Source organism: Equus caballus, chromosome 5 (genome assembly GCF_041296265.1).
Source record: "Equus caballus isolate H_3958 breed thoroughbred chromosome 5, TB-T2T, whole genome shotgun sequence".
In the NCBI taxonomy this organism is placed as follows: domain Eukaryota; kingdom Metazoa; phylum Chordata; class Mammalia; order Perissodactyla; family Equidae; genus Equus; species Equus caballus.
This window is the reverse complement of record NC_091688.1, coordinates 98553072-98567732: the sequence shown is the minus strand read 5'-3', so window position 1 is coordinate 98567732 and position 14661 is coordinate 98553072. Positions and strand designations below refer to the sequence as shown.

Here is a 14661-nt window from a genome sequence, read left to right as displayed (position 1 = left end):
TGTGCTAAGTCCAGTGGCGTCATTGTGCTCTCTTTTGGAAATACCATGGTTCCACTAACGCGGCTGAACATCATATTAGCAGCGACCTCCCACAGGTGACTCCTGTTGGGCTCTACAGTCAGTGAAAACCTCAGGCTATTTCCCCTTTGTTGGTGCAACATCACAGGGCCCTCAGCCGCAGCTCCCCTGGGACCATGGACATCCAGGGCTCCTTCTAGCTCCTTGCCTGCTTTTGCTGTCAAGTTCATGAATTCACCTTCAGTGTTTGAAAATTCAGGATCTCAGGGATTGCAACCTCCTGTCTCTGGTTCTTTGGTACCTCTTGGTCTTTAAGGCCACTGCCTGTGGATAATTGATCTTACCTGCAGGGCCCCGCCTCCTCATCTCTGCTTTATCCAGACCGGCCTGATAATGAAGTTGTGTCTAATCTATCCTTCATCAATGTCCATTCCCTCTTTTCCAATTCCTTGACAGAAAAGTTGGAGGAAAGCCAGGAGCTGAGCAGTTCTGCTCTGTCTCTGATCTGTCGAAGCCTCATGATCGGTCTGTCTGACACTATATTACTCTTGTGAGAGGTCATAGTTTAGGATTTTGGAAAAAGACTTCCAACCTGAGTGTTTATCTCTTGCACAGCCCGTTTACCTTGTTTACCACTGTTGGGTTTGTGCTAGTTAATTGTCCTAACAGAGAGTAAGGGGGTCTATAAAAATGGATCCCTTCCTTAAATTTTCATTCAGCTCAGTCCCTCTTGTGGAAAGTCTAGTTTTGTGAACCACAGAGCCATAAGCAGCGTTTGCCTCATTGTAGAGAAAGAATCCAGGAAGAAATAAACGGTCACCGCGGCAGCTTTGCAAATTCCAAACTATGAAATAATGGCAGAAGTCACTGTCGAGGGACCCTAGTTTCTCTCTGAACTCTGCTGAAGCTTTACTAGCAAACTAGCTGCCTCGTAAACCTGGGAAATACAGAAAGGACATGTCTTTTGGGGTGTGGGGCGTGTGAGTAACCTCAGCCTTAGAGTAAGGAGTGGGAATATGTCTGACCTGGGAAGATGGGGCGGAAAGACAGGACTGGGTTCTGGCGCGGCATGTGTGGAAAACATACCAGGACCACACACCGACAGTCAGAGGAGCTCGCAAAGACACCTAGCGGGAAAGAGGAAAGAGGAAGGAACGCCTTTGGCCCCAAATGGGAAGGGACACTGGCTTGGGGCGGGGTTCCGGGGGTGAGAGAAGAGAAAAGATGGTAATGGTCCATCATTGTTTGACTTTTTCTTTCAGAATAATGACTTCAAACTTAACATTGGCCACTGCAGTCAGAGTTTTACTGTGGGAAACCAAGCCCGTGGCTCTGGAATTCTAGCATTCCTCGGTGCAGATTTGTGCCTGGGCAGAATCCTAGCTAAAGGTGAGCAATAGTCATTCCCACAGCAACGCTCTGCCTTTAAAATGTAGACACGTCAGTAATACACACATTCTTGAGTGGTTTATCAAAAGGCCCTTAGAACCACTCATAAGAGGTAACAACATTGCGAGGCAGGCTGCCCCAAGGGCCAGCAGGGGAGTCGGGGAGTCAGGGGTGAGCACTCCAGGCGAGATGCTGAGTCTGCGTGGTGGCTGCAAGGAGGGCCTAAGGGAACCCTGAAAGTGAGCCTGGAAGATAGTGTCCTAGTGACCTCTGCAGCTTGACGGTACCAAAGGGCAGCTTGGAGGATAAAGACAGCATCTCTGAGCAAGAGGTAAACGACAGGTCCGGTGGCCCCCAGGTCTGGGACACCCCAAGGCAAGAGCTGGGAAAGCGTGCCGTGACTTGACTGCACTAGGATGCAAATCCATCCAAACTCCACTCCAGAAACTGGTCCCGTGGTCAGTCTAGGAAGCTGCCACCAGCCGTTTGACAACCAGGCATCACAGGGCAGGGCGCTCAGCGTTTCTCGTGCAAACACAGGGTGCTGCCTCCTCCCCCGTCCAAAGGGTACCGGGAAGCGTGCAAGGGTTTGCTCTGCCACAATGGAGGTGTGCATGCACATGTTTGTGTGTGGGCAGAAACGAGGACCAGAGACCCTCAATGTCCTGCAACTCTGGGTCAGTTCCTCACAGCACATTCAAGCTCCATCGTAAAACACCCGCTTTGGACGTTGTCCCCAGCAAATTCCCCTAAAAGAGATGAGTTGGTTTCAGTATTTTACAGCTTAAAATGATTGTATCTCAATCTTTTTTGCATTTAAATAAAAAAAAACCTCTTAAATTTACAAAATATATATTAACATAAAGAAAATGCAAGAAATAATTCCCAATCCCACTATTTAGATATAATAATTACTAACGTGTTGGTGGCTATCTTTCTACTCAGTATGAAAATAGGACAAAACTATACATACTATATATATATTTTTTTTGTTGAGGAAGATTCACCCTGAGCTAAAATCCAGGCCAATCTTCCTCTGTTTTTCAGTATGTGGGCCATCAGCACAGCATGGCCACTAACAGAGCGGTGTAAGTCCATGCCTGGGAACCAAACCCCAGCCTCAGAAACGGAGTGCACTAAACTTAACCACTAGGCCACTGGGGCCAACCCTACATACCGTATTTTCAATCAGCTTCTTTTAGTTGGTATAGTGCCAACAATCTTCATCTCCTTAAATATATCCTTCTATACATCATTTTTAGTTGCTCCCTAATATTCCATCTTATGGATGTGTCATTGTTTAACTAGCTAGATTTTTTCACTATTAGCACAGTGTGGCAATCTATCTTTTCTTCGGAAAAGACCTTTTATTGTCACAGAGCAAAAGGATGTTTGACACCTGGAAAGGTAAGAGGCTAGACAGAATGGGAAGAGTCAAAGATCTATAGTCAGATGCCACCTCCGTGCCTCAGGTCCTCACTGTGATGTCAGGACAACAACGCTGATCCAGCAGGACAGCACGGGGGATCGGCTGAGAGAATACGCAAGGGAGGACCTTTCAGCTGTAACTCATTGGGGGAGAGATTTTATAGAAAGTATTACCTACCATTTATTGTGAGCCTCTCACATGCCAGGCACTTTCCCACGCTTTATATACTGTATTTCATTTAATGCTCAGGCAAACCTGTATGGGAAGGACAGCTTTATTACCCCATTGCACACAGGAGGAAAATGAGACAGGTGCATAACCTGCCCGATCGTGGGCACAATGCTGAAAGTGGCAGAATGGGGACTGGGACCCGGGCCTGCCTGGCCCGCAGCTGTCTCTGCGGTGAGACGAGCAGAGGAGGGCACGCCCCACAGTTCCGCTGCGATCCTGTGCTGGAGCCATCGCTGCCCTCCACGTCCCGCTCTCCGGGAGATGAACAGCAGCCTCAGCAGAGACGGCCCTCAGGCCAAAACGGTCCTGACAAGACCCCAGCCGAGAGTCAGAGGGCACTTTTGTCAATCTTTGAGAATGGGCACAATAATCCTCATATGGACGTGACACTTGTCTATTTCAGAGCTGTTTCCATCCGTTCTCTCTTTTGCCCTGACGGGAGCTCTGTGCTGTGGGAGACGCCATGACCCATCGGGGAGGAGGGTGTCGAACAGCACACTACGTATTGGGACAGAGGAAACGAACTCAGGGTGCCTGGTTCCCAAATCATTGGAAAAGGGCATGTTCCCTCCTTACTCGAAAAGGATCTGATCTTTAATGTGAAAAAGACCTGGCTTTGAATCCTGGCTTTTCCACGTTATAGCTGTGCAGCGTTGGTTAACACTTCACTTCTCAGACGCTCAGTTTCTTCATCTTTTATTGTTTAATTTTTTAATTTTTTTTGAGGAAGATTAGCCCTGAGCTAATATCTTCCGCCAATCCTCCTCTTTTTGCTGAGGACGAGTGACCCTGAGCTAACATCCGTGCCCATCTTCCTCTACTTTATATGTGGGACGCCTCCCACAGCATGGCTTGGTGAGCGGTGCTTAGGTCCACACCCAGGATCCAAACCGGCGAACCCCGAGCCACTGAAGCAGAGCGCGTGAGCTTAACTGCTGTGCCACTGGGCTGGCCCCAGTTTCTTCATCTTTTAAAAGGCATCATAAACAGAGATAATAATGCTTACATCCTAGGACTGTCTTGAGGACCAAATAAGGTCATTGAGAATATTAGAAATGTCCACCACTGCCTCCTCCTCCCTCTAAGGCAGGGTACCCCCTTCTGTCACCCCGTCCTTGGTGTTCTCTGGTCTACATATCATCCCCCTCCTACCCACTTGTCCACTGACTGGACCGAGGTGGGCAGTTAAGTCAAAGAGTAGTTAGCTGACCTCAAGGAATCCATCGGTTTCCTGAACTGAGTCATTTGGTGATTTAGTTTTTCACTGAGAACTGAATTTTTTATTTTATTTAATTTTAATTAATTTTAATTTTAATAGCCAGAGGGAGTTAGTGGCCTCCATATTTAACAGCTCAGGCCGATAGGTTTAGTCTCCGGAGAGGGTTAAAACAGAAGTCAAAGAGCTGAAAAAAATTGGGGAGGTTTTCATCTCCTGGGGAAAATTAGCACGCCAAAGCGGCAGTAGAGTCAGAGAAAAGCGAAAGAAAGAGAAAGGGAGGAAAGGGTAATGCCGGAAGGTAGGCAAGCTCTGGTTGGGAGGTGGAGGTGATTGTGAAGGGCAGACAGTTTCTGTCCTGACGTCCACACCAACGTCCCCATGTCAGGAGAATCCAACAGTGAAGTGTTAAAAGGCACTTCCGGCTCTACGGAGAGCTCGGCCTACGGAGCGCCTGCTACCATAAAACCGATACAGTCTGAAAGATACAGTTTTTATCTTATTCCCGGGCTTGCAAGAAGTGGTGGTACGCAACTCGTCCACGCCCACCCTCACCCTCTACCAAAGATCTGACACACAGCGGAGAGTGAGCAGCACAGGAAGAGGGCAGGGTCAGCCGCTGGCAAACGCTGACGTCAACCGCAGGCCAAAGCAAAGTAACCAGGTGGAGAGATGAGGTCTGGGCTTCTAGCAGGGGCTGAGGTTTGCATAGGTGGGTAGCACCCTCTGGCTCTCAGCAAGAGCAAATGCAATTCCTCTCTGGAGAAAAGCCTCTTCAATTTGGCTTCTCAGATTTCCACAGACGAAGATTGACAAAATGTAAGCTCTCAGTAAAATGCAACCAAACACACAAGAGAGCAAACCACTATGAGCCAGAGGCAGAAGAAACAAAGTACACCAGATACAGACCTTCGGAAACTTTAAGTGTTGGAATAATCATCTATAAATGCAAAATAACTATGTATAAAATCCTTAATTCGCAGAAACAAGCATGCAATGGGCAAACTATCAAAAATGAAATGGTAGCTCTGAAAAGGAATTAAATATAACTTTTATAAATAAAAATTATTATTATTCAAATGAAATCCGGTAGATAAACAGAAGAAGAGAGAATTTGTGAAATAGAAGATAGAGGTGAAGAAACTAAACAGAATACATCCCAGGGAGAATAAAAGATGATAAATAAGAAAGATTAATAAATAACGACTAGAGGTTCCAAATAAAGATGGTAAATTAAGAGCATATGTCTAACTTTACTCCTTTCCCAAAACCCATTAAAACTACAGTAAAGGGATTTTTTTTAAATGATAGAAGCCCACGAGGATGGGCAGAATATGAGAGAAGAAACAATAGAAGTAAACTTTTGGAAAAGGGAAGGTAGACAAACAAATGATAACAGAGTTATTAGAACTAAGAAAGCCAAATTCTACATTGGTGGTGAGGAAATCATCGAATCTACCCAACTTGCTGGTAAAACAAACACAGTGAAAGGAGAAGGAAGGACATGATACAGAGCATAAATTAGTAGAACAGGGAGTGAAGCCACAATAGAGAGGAACTATTGGGGCTGGCCTGGTGGCATGGTGGTTAAATTTGTGTGCTCCACTTCAGCAGCCCAGGGTTCGTCGGTTCAGTTTCCAGGCGTGGACCTAAACACCACTCATCAGGCTGTGCTGTGGTGGCAGCCCACACACAAAATAGAGGAAGAGTGACACAGATGTTAGCTCAAGGCCAATCTTCCTCATCAAAGAACAAAAATAGAGAACTACCAACCCAAAAGTTCCTTGAAAAGACTGCTAGAAATGGATTAATCCCTTGTAATATTGAGAAGAAAAGAGAGAAGATATGGCCATACAAGAACAAAGGGGCACATCTACAGACAGGCAAAAGCTTTTAAGAGGTAGTAATAGGGTATTCTAAACTACTTTATGTCTATACATGAGAAGAAATGAAAAAGTTTCTAGAAAAGTATTGCTTATAAAACTAACTGAAAAAGAAATAGAAAATCTAAATAACCTTATAATTGTTAAATAGAAACAGTAGTCCAAAATCTTTCTGAAAAGAAAATAAAAGCCTCAGCTGGTTTCACGGGCATAGCAGTGTCTCCTTAAATGGAAGAACAAGTGTTGAGGAGAGCCAAAGCATTTTGAAGACAAACAGGACCAAGGAACTCGCTTTTCTAGCTTGCATGACTTGGGAAAACACTGAAGCAATTAGAACAGGATGGTTTTGAGGTCAGGAGAGTCAAATTGGCCAGTGGCACAGAGGAGGGAAACAGACCTACAAATGTATGGTAAGTTGCTACGTGGAGAAAGTGATGTTATGGATCATGGACGGATCGTTCAGTGAATGGTCCTGTGGTCACTGGTTATCCGTACAGGAAAAAGTGACAGACGACCCTTATTCTCATATAGAAAAATTAATTCCTGATGGATTAAAATCTTAAGTGTGGAAAACAAAGCTTTAAAACTTTCAGAATAAATTTGGAGGATCTTTATAACTTGGGACTTATTAAAAGTCTTTCTTAAAAAAGACAGAAAAAGTTCCGACCAAAAAAGAAGACTGATAAATCAACTACATTAATATCATCAAAAGACACTATAAAGAAAGAGAAAATACCAAATATCTTGGTGGCAGATAAGTGTAACAGATATAACCAACAAGGATTTAATCTCCAGATTATATATATTTTCAATTCTACACATCAATTAGGACAACCCAGTAAAAGCGGGAACAGGATACAAACAGGCATTTTACAGGAGAGGAAACACAAATTTTACAAATAAACATAGGAAAATATGATGAATCTCATTAGCAATCAGGGAAATGAAAACTAAGACCAATGCAATGAGACACTATTTTACCCATATTAGAGCAGTAAAGTTAAGGTAATAGCAGGTGTTTATGAGGATGTGGGTAATGGAAACTTCTAGTGAAATTTGTACATTCCCTTTGCAGACGATGCGGTGCTCTCCAGCAAAGCTGAACGTTTGCTCTCTCCGTGACCCGCCAATTCCGTTACGTCACACCTAGTGACGCTCTTGTACGTGTGCTGGGCGACACGCGAGGAGGCGAAAATGCGTAAGCCACAGCGATTTGCGTCAGCTCCGATGAATCTCATATTTTTTAATCAAAAAGAAAAACGTAGCTCAGATAGCATATGGTCTTTTCCTAAGGCTCAAAACAAGCAAGATGAAAAATATATTGTTTAAAAATTCATTAGAATGTGACAAAATATAAAAATAAAGCAAAGGAACAGTAAACAACTGAATTCAGAGCCAGGCTGACCCGCAGCGGGCCAGGAAACCACGTTGGGCAGGGGGTCCATAGGCGGACACAGAGCTCCAGGTCATATTTTAATTCTTACGTTCTTGGCAGGCTTTTATTATTTTATTACTTAGATATACATTACGTATACATTTTGTATTATCAAATATCACATAATAAAAATGCAAAGCTACTAGAGGAGTAATAAAAGTTATACAATTTATTTATTGGCTGTCATCTATGATGAGCTCCGAATGCAAGGGACCCCGGCATGTGTCGAGGCCTTCTCGGGTCCTGTTCCTGGAGGTCACAGCACATGGCTGACAGCTCGTGGCTGGTTGGCCCCAGGAGCCCCACAGAGTCCGGCCAGCTCCAGGGAGAGGCAAGGGGTAAAGCGGGGCATCCAGCCTCATGCAGAGGCTCCGGGCTGGGCCCTGCCGCGGCGCCTCCACCTGCGCCTCTCCTGGCCTCCTGTGGGAGTGAGTCCACTCTGCTCACTGTGAGCACAGCCAGCGGGCAGGAGACGGCAGGGTTCCCCCAGGAATCGTCAGGGAGGTGAACAACATTTGAGCCACGGTTTCGCCTGAGCAGGTCATGCGCAGGATGCGGGTCCAGCCCCGTGGAGAGTGAGGACACCACAGAACCGTGGGGGACCTCCGAAGTCAGGGCCAGCCTACAGACCCACTCATCTGTGCTCATGCTTCCAGGCCTCAGAGGCCGACAGAGGGGTTCTGACCGATATCCATGTAGCTGTCACAAGCATCTGGGGGCAGGGGATAAAGTTGGACCGCTTGGCCCAGTCAGTCCTGTGGTCTCCATTCAGAAAGCTCGGGCACGATGAAGGCTGAGGGATGAAAGACCACTGCCAGTGAGTGGGAGAGCTGGAGCCGAGGGGGGAGGAAGCCTGCCTGCCAGTTCTTGCTGTGCCTCTCCCAGCAGGAGGACCCGGGACGAGGTACTGGGCCCCAGTTTTCTCTTCTACTGGGAGGGGCTCAGGTATGCTCATCTGGGGGCGATTCACTCCTCCCAAGGGAGCCATTGACACGTGTAGGGGGACATTTTTGGTTGTCACAGTGACCGGGGAACCAAAAAGCCTGTGGTGCCCTAAAGAGAAACACCGGCTCTAAGGGTCCTGGAGCCCTCTGCCTTTCTCTGTGTCATCGGCACACGTGAAGTTGGAGGCTGCTGCCAGGGTGACCGTGGGACACTTTGTGAAGCAAACGCTCGGGGCGGACAGCTGCTGGCCCCACCGGGAGCATCTTGAGGGCCGCAGAGGCTCTGTTTGCCCGTATTCCTGCGTGGGAGCTCAGTCGTCCTTGCAGTAGGGAGATCTGGGTGAGCCCGGCTGAAGTGGGCCATTACAGACCACCTGCTCGCTGGTTCTGTCCGCCAGCAGGAGCAGGACACTGGTCTGCTCGGGTTCCAACCGTATCCTTAGAATGACGCATTCTAGAATCTTAGAATGTGCCTTCAGGGCTTGGTCATCCTGTGCAAAGCTGAGCAGTGCCCTCCTTGGGACACCCGGGGAATGTACGCGACTGGCTGCTCTGAGAAAATGCCTTGCCACAAGGGGAAAACACCGCGTGGCTGTGACTTGAGCTGATCAGACCACTGCTGGCCTGTAGGGGGGCCTTAGTGAGCAGTGGATGGAGGAGCCCCTAGGAGAAGGCAGCCCATACCAGGGTGCATAGCTTGATGATAGGAGAGCTGGGTTTCAGCGCTTACCTGCTCCCTCGGCAGGCGCTCTTGTGCAGTGCACAAACTGTACAGCCGTACCTAGTGGCTGGATCTTTGTGCTCTCCATCTATCTGGTGACCCAGCCTTGGCTTCACTCAGGAGCCTGTCTCTCTGTGACTGTCCTGTGACAGCCTGAGCCTAACAGAATGTACCTCCTGGACTCTAGTTCCAAAGGGATGGGTCCAGGCTTCCAGTCCTCTGGCCTGACATCCAAGGCTGTCTACACTCTGCATCCACTTTGCTTTTCTACCCGTTACACCCCAGACTTTCTTCTAGGCAGCCTGCCATAGTCATCACCTCTGAAAGAATGCTGGGATATGTCATCTCCACATTCATGCTCTTCCTTTATCCTCCTTGTTATCCAACTACTTGAAGGCCTGGCTCATTTTTGCTCCTCTGGGAAGCCCTCTGCGTTAGCCCCAGCTCAGGAGTCCTCCCATTGGTCCTGGCTCCACAGCTCGTGTTCTGGGAGTCTTGCTCCCTAAGAAGATGATAGTTTCCTGGAAGGCAGGACCCTCATCGGAGGAGAGCTGGACCACAGGCTTCCTTACTTAAGACTCCCTAAGCAGTTACCGTGGTAATGAACAGTTTCTCTTCCCGTTCTCTCTGATCAAAACAAACAGACAGATAGACTGTGGAAGAGCAAGGCATTTGGCTCCCTGCCTGGACCAGCCCTGAGAGCGTCAGGACAAGGACTAGGCCAAATCCGTGAGCCTGGTTAAGCGGCCCAAGAGCTCACCTGGGATGCTTTGGCCCCATCTTAAAGAAAGTGCTTCATCCTGGAGACTGGCCCCTCTGTGGCCCACATGCCCAAGCGTCAGAGCAGGAAGTACCCTCTCCCATGTGCCACTTGGAGACCACGCTGGCCAAAGCTCCCATAACAAGAAAAACAGCCGCGTGTGCTCAGGTGGCGGCCTGATGTGTAAGGTGGCTGGGTCAGATTTACGAGTTTAAGAAAGACGTGCTTTGGATGGTTTCTAAGATCTTTCGTGAGTTTGCAGCAGTCCTGGACCAAATAAGGACTCAAATCCATCACACCCCCGCCCAGCAAATGTTTCAGAAGGTGCCTGGAGAGGGGTGTCTGTTCTGAGTTCCTCGAGTCCTGCCAACATTCCACAGGTATTGAGAGCCCGTCTGTGATCCAGGCACACACAGCTGGGAACAGGACAGACAGACCTCCCCGCCTTCGTGGGATACTGCCCTGTCTGCTCTTCACATGAGCCAAGCACTTCAGCAGGTGTCAGGGCTGTGACAGGAGCTCCTGGTAGGGAACACAGCAGACTCACCTTTCAGAAATATCTCCTCCGACTCCACTGTTGAGAGTATGGTCTGTGGCCCAGCAGCATCAGCACCACCTGGGAGCATCACAGAAAGCAGAGCCTCAGGCTCCTCGAGACCTGCGGAAGGAAACTGCACCTTCACAAGCCCCCGGGGACCACGGCTCCCCCACACCGTGCTGGCAGGCTGGGCCCGGCGCTGGGCTGCGGGTGGGACTGACCTGGCACTTGCAAGGCTGGGCTCTGCTCCCCGCTCTGGCCCCCAGCTGCTGCGTGGCCTCTGGCAGGCCTCTTCCCTGGGCCTCAGCCCCTTCTCTTCAGTGTCTGGAATAATGGTACCCTCCCCCTGCCCCCATGGAAGGCTGCTGCGAGCCCACACCCAGTGTGTGGGACGGCCCCGGCACCTCACGTTATGGCTCAGTGCCTGCTTCTCTACAGGTCCTTTCCGGGGCTCCCTTGGGCGTGTGCTGCCCCAGGCTGGCAGATCCAGATCACGTCAGAGCCGGCCCAACCATCCCTCTCTCAGAGACACAGATCTGCAGCCTCCAGATCGAACCGATGGAATCTCAGACATGAGGATGAGACTCCTGTTGTGCGGTCAGTCAAAACCCCGGGATAAATTTTCTCTGCTTCTTGGGATGACACTTAGTCACTCAGTTTATGATGCTTCCCTGACTTTGGGACACAGCGTAGGGTAGTGGTAGTGGAGTCATCCAGGCGCAGCCTCGAGTGTTGGCTGTGTGACCCAGGGCAAATGACTTACCCTCTCTGAGCGTCATCATGCTCATCTGTAACTGGCGTGAATAACAGTACTCATGTCATGAGGCTGCTGTCGGGGGCTGGCACACGATCAGCGCTTCCTAAAGAGGAGCTACTGTTATTGCTCTTATTTGGACACTGGTCACAAGCGGGGATTCTGGGGGATGCCGTAACAGAATATTTTTAAAATCTCTTTGAAAAACTTTAACAAATTAAAAAATAAAATTAAAAAGCCTGTTCTTCCCTGCCTATAAAGTCAATATTTTGCATGAGGTTGGGCACACCCGATAAAGAAAAAGATTAACACGTAGAAATCAAGGGCTTCTCACAGTTGGAGGGCTCCCTCAGTCCCCGGGTCGTGCCCTCGGCCTCCCCTGCGGCCGCAGCTGGAGAGGGGGTCTGTCTGCAGGCCCTGGCGGTGGCCGCGGCTCTCCCGGACCTGACACGAAGCTCTCTTGCTGCACGTTGTCCCTTTGCCCCAGGGAGCGAGGCCAAGCAGGGGAGAACTTTCGTGTCATCCTTAACCCCAGGCCGCCCCACCCACCCCACCCCACCCCACCTCCGCGCTGCCTGGAGAGGTAGGAATCCGCGGGCAGAGGGTCAGCCCCTCCCGTGGCTTCTGTGACCTCCCATCCCACGGCCAGCGTTGGGGGGGGGGGGGGTGGTGGTACAAGGACAGCACCCGGAGGGCCCTGCCCTGAGCAGGCATCTGCGGTGGGTGAGGGACTGGCTCGCGGCCGCAGTGGCTCAGATGGACGGACGAGTGGCTGAGCCACGCGAGCAGCGTCGCGTTTGCCCTTCCATCTAATAATGCGGCTGTCCGCACGGTATTTGGGGCGGGAAGACAAGCATGTCTACAGCAGCTCACCAGTCCAGGCAGCGTCCGGAGGGGCTAAGGACAGGCTTTGGAGCCACACTGAGTTAAACCAGGCTGTTACTTCCTAGCTGTGTGACCTCAGGGAAATTGTTCAACCTCTCTGTGCACCAGTTTCTTCATCTGTAAAATGGAATATAATCATACCTACTACATGGGACTAATGTGAGTATTAAAATGAGTTGATAAATTTCAAGCAATGAAAATACTACCTGGCCCATATATAGCAAGAAGTCTATCAGTGTTAGATATTCTAATTGTTGTTATTGACTTAAGTTCCATGAAGGTAGGAATCTTTCTTTGGTTACTTGTCTGTTATGGAACAGTGCCTGGTACTTAATAGGCTCTCCATAAGTATTTGTTGGGTGAATATGTATTATTATTATTATCAAATAAAACTTTTGTCATGCAGACAATATTTATTTTGGCCAGCAGATGGCAGCATATAGCCATGACTGACAATTATGGGAAAGGGTGGTTTAAGCATTAACGTTGAAGGCTCACCGAACGGTCCCTCCGGAGCCAGCTGGTGGGTTGAAAGGTGGCCGTTGCACCTGTAGGAGTAGCCCCACCCCTCCCACTCGCTTTTGTGCAGGTTCGAGTGAGTGGTGGAAATTCCAACTGTCAACAAATGGTTTCCATTTTTTCTCACAGGACCAACTTTCAATGTCCTTCCCCCCTTCATTTCTCGCTCCCTCTCTCCCTTCTTTCTCTTCTTCTTCCTTTCTTTCTCTAGCTATCTCTTTCTCTCTCTCACACACACACCGACTTCTCCATATCAAGCTAGTATACTGTACACACTCGCAGATTTTATCTGCACAACTGCAGCTTATCTTCAAATCACGAAGTCTGGAGTGTGTATCCTTATGCAGTATCCCCCCAACCAACCAGTGATGCTAAATGTGGTATACTAAGAAGAACATCTGATTCGATACAACTGGACCCAGAGAGGTCCTGTAACTTGGCTAAGGATGCACAGCAATTAGTTGTAGAGACAGCACACAAGCCAGGGTCTTCTGCTCTGTCCATCCTACCAGGGCATCACTCGCTTCTCTTTACCCACAGCGGAGGCTCAAGTGGTCTCCGTGTATTGATCCAATCACCGTAGCCCTTAGCTTCTGGCCCCGGATTCCCCTGGGCTCTGGCACAGAGAAGAAGACTGCTTTCCAGGGTAGCTCCCTGGTTGGTCCAGGGACTGTGGACAGGAGGCCACCGCTGCCTGCTTGTTCTCCAGCTCACTGGGCAAAGCTCTCATGTTTTCGCTGTGACCCAGTGCAAGTCCATCTTCCCCGGATGGTGCGTTTCCTCCTCGGCACTGATGGGGCCACATAGGCAAAATCAAAGGTGCGCTCCCTGGGAGCCCCCAGGGATGAGCCCATACTGCTCTACTGTCACCAGCAGCTGCTGGCACAGCTGGTGGCTGGAAGCCCGCCCCCCCCCCCACACCCCGTCAGCCTCACAGCTGCTCCAGAGTCTCAGCCCAGGGGTGGCCCACGGCCATGCTCCCCCAATTTGTCTTTCCCGACTATTATCTAAAAAGTCATGCTGGGGTAACTATTTAGAAAAAATATTTAATTGAGGTTCCTGCTGAAAAGCAAATTCCATATGAATGGACGAGTTAAAGAAAGAAAATTTAAAAACTAGAAAAACTATGGGTGCCTTAGTCTCATCTTAGATTAGGAAGATTTCCTTAGGTATTGCAGGAAAGGTAGAAACTCTTCAGGAAACTTACAGATTTGATTACATAAAAATTCAAAAGCTCTATGCCCCAGGAAGCATCAAAAACAAAATTAAAAGCAGCCAACAAATTGGGAAAAATTTGGCTACTCATACAAGAGACAAAGGATGACTATCCTAAGTCGGGATATCAGAGGACGACTGAGGAAGAGTCTGAACTGACTACCTGAGAGCATAAGCTGACAGGAATAGGGAGCACGTTCCATCTCACTGCTCATGAAATAAATGCAAATTCAACTTTTTTTGTCTTTTGCCTCTTGAAGTGGAAAATAATAGTGCCTCGTGTCAGTGAGGAGGCAAAGCCACAGGCCCCCTCATTCTGCTGGAGGCACATTCTGGAGGACACTTAAGCTAACAGGTGCCCACGACAACTGCTTTCTCCGTGGCCTTAACCCCATCACTGCATTTATTTATTGCCTATTGCCCTCCCCGCCTTCCCCTCCAGGTCAATAATTCCCCTTGATGGCAGAGACCTTGCTGACTGATCTGTCCCACGTGCCTAGAACAGCTCCTGGCTTATGGGATGCTCGACATACACTGAATGAATGAATGAAGGATTGAACTCTGGCCCCGGTACCTCTACTCTTAGGAACTGATCCTAAGGCAACAATCAGGGATTTACGAAAAGATTTACATCTGAGATGTTCACTTCAGCATATGTTGTAATAGTCAACCTTTGAAGGCCATTTAAATGTCCAATAATAGAGGATTAATAAACAAATTATGA

At 48.7% G+C, this 14661-nt stretch overlaps 1 long non-coding RNA gene across 2 annotated transcripts; it reads right to left on the bottom strand.

Annotated features, from left to right (window-relative positions):
• Positions 1 to 7744: 7744 nt before the first annotated feature.
• Positions 7745 to 11816, bottom strand: LOC102147957 (uncharacterized). Of its 2 annotated transcripts, none has more exons than XR_011439367.1 (4): positions 11653 to 11816; positions 11328 to 11424; positions 10574 to 10684; positions 7745 to 9893 (listed from the first exon to the last, which is right to left on the bottom strand). It is a non-coding gene; the product is annotated as an uncharacterized lncRNA (long non-coding RNA). The 2 variants fall into 2 exon arrangements; XR_011439368.1 differs by having other exon boundaries at positions 10574 to 10642; positions 11653 to 11810.
• Between the last annotated feature and the right edge of the window lie 2845 nt (positions 11817 to 14661).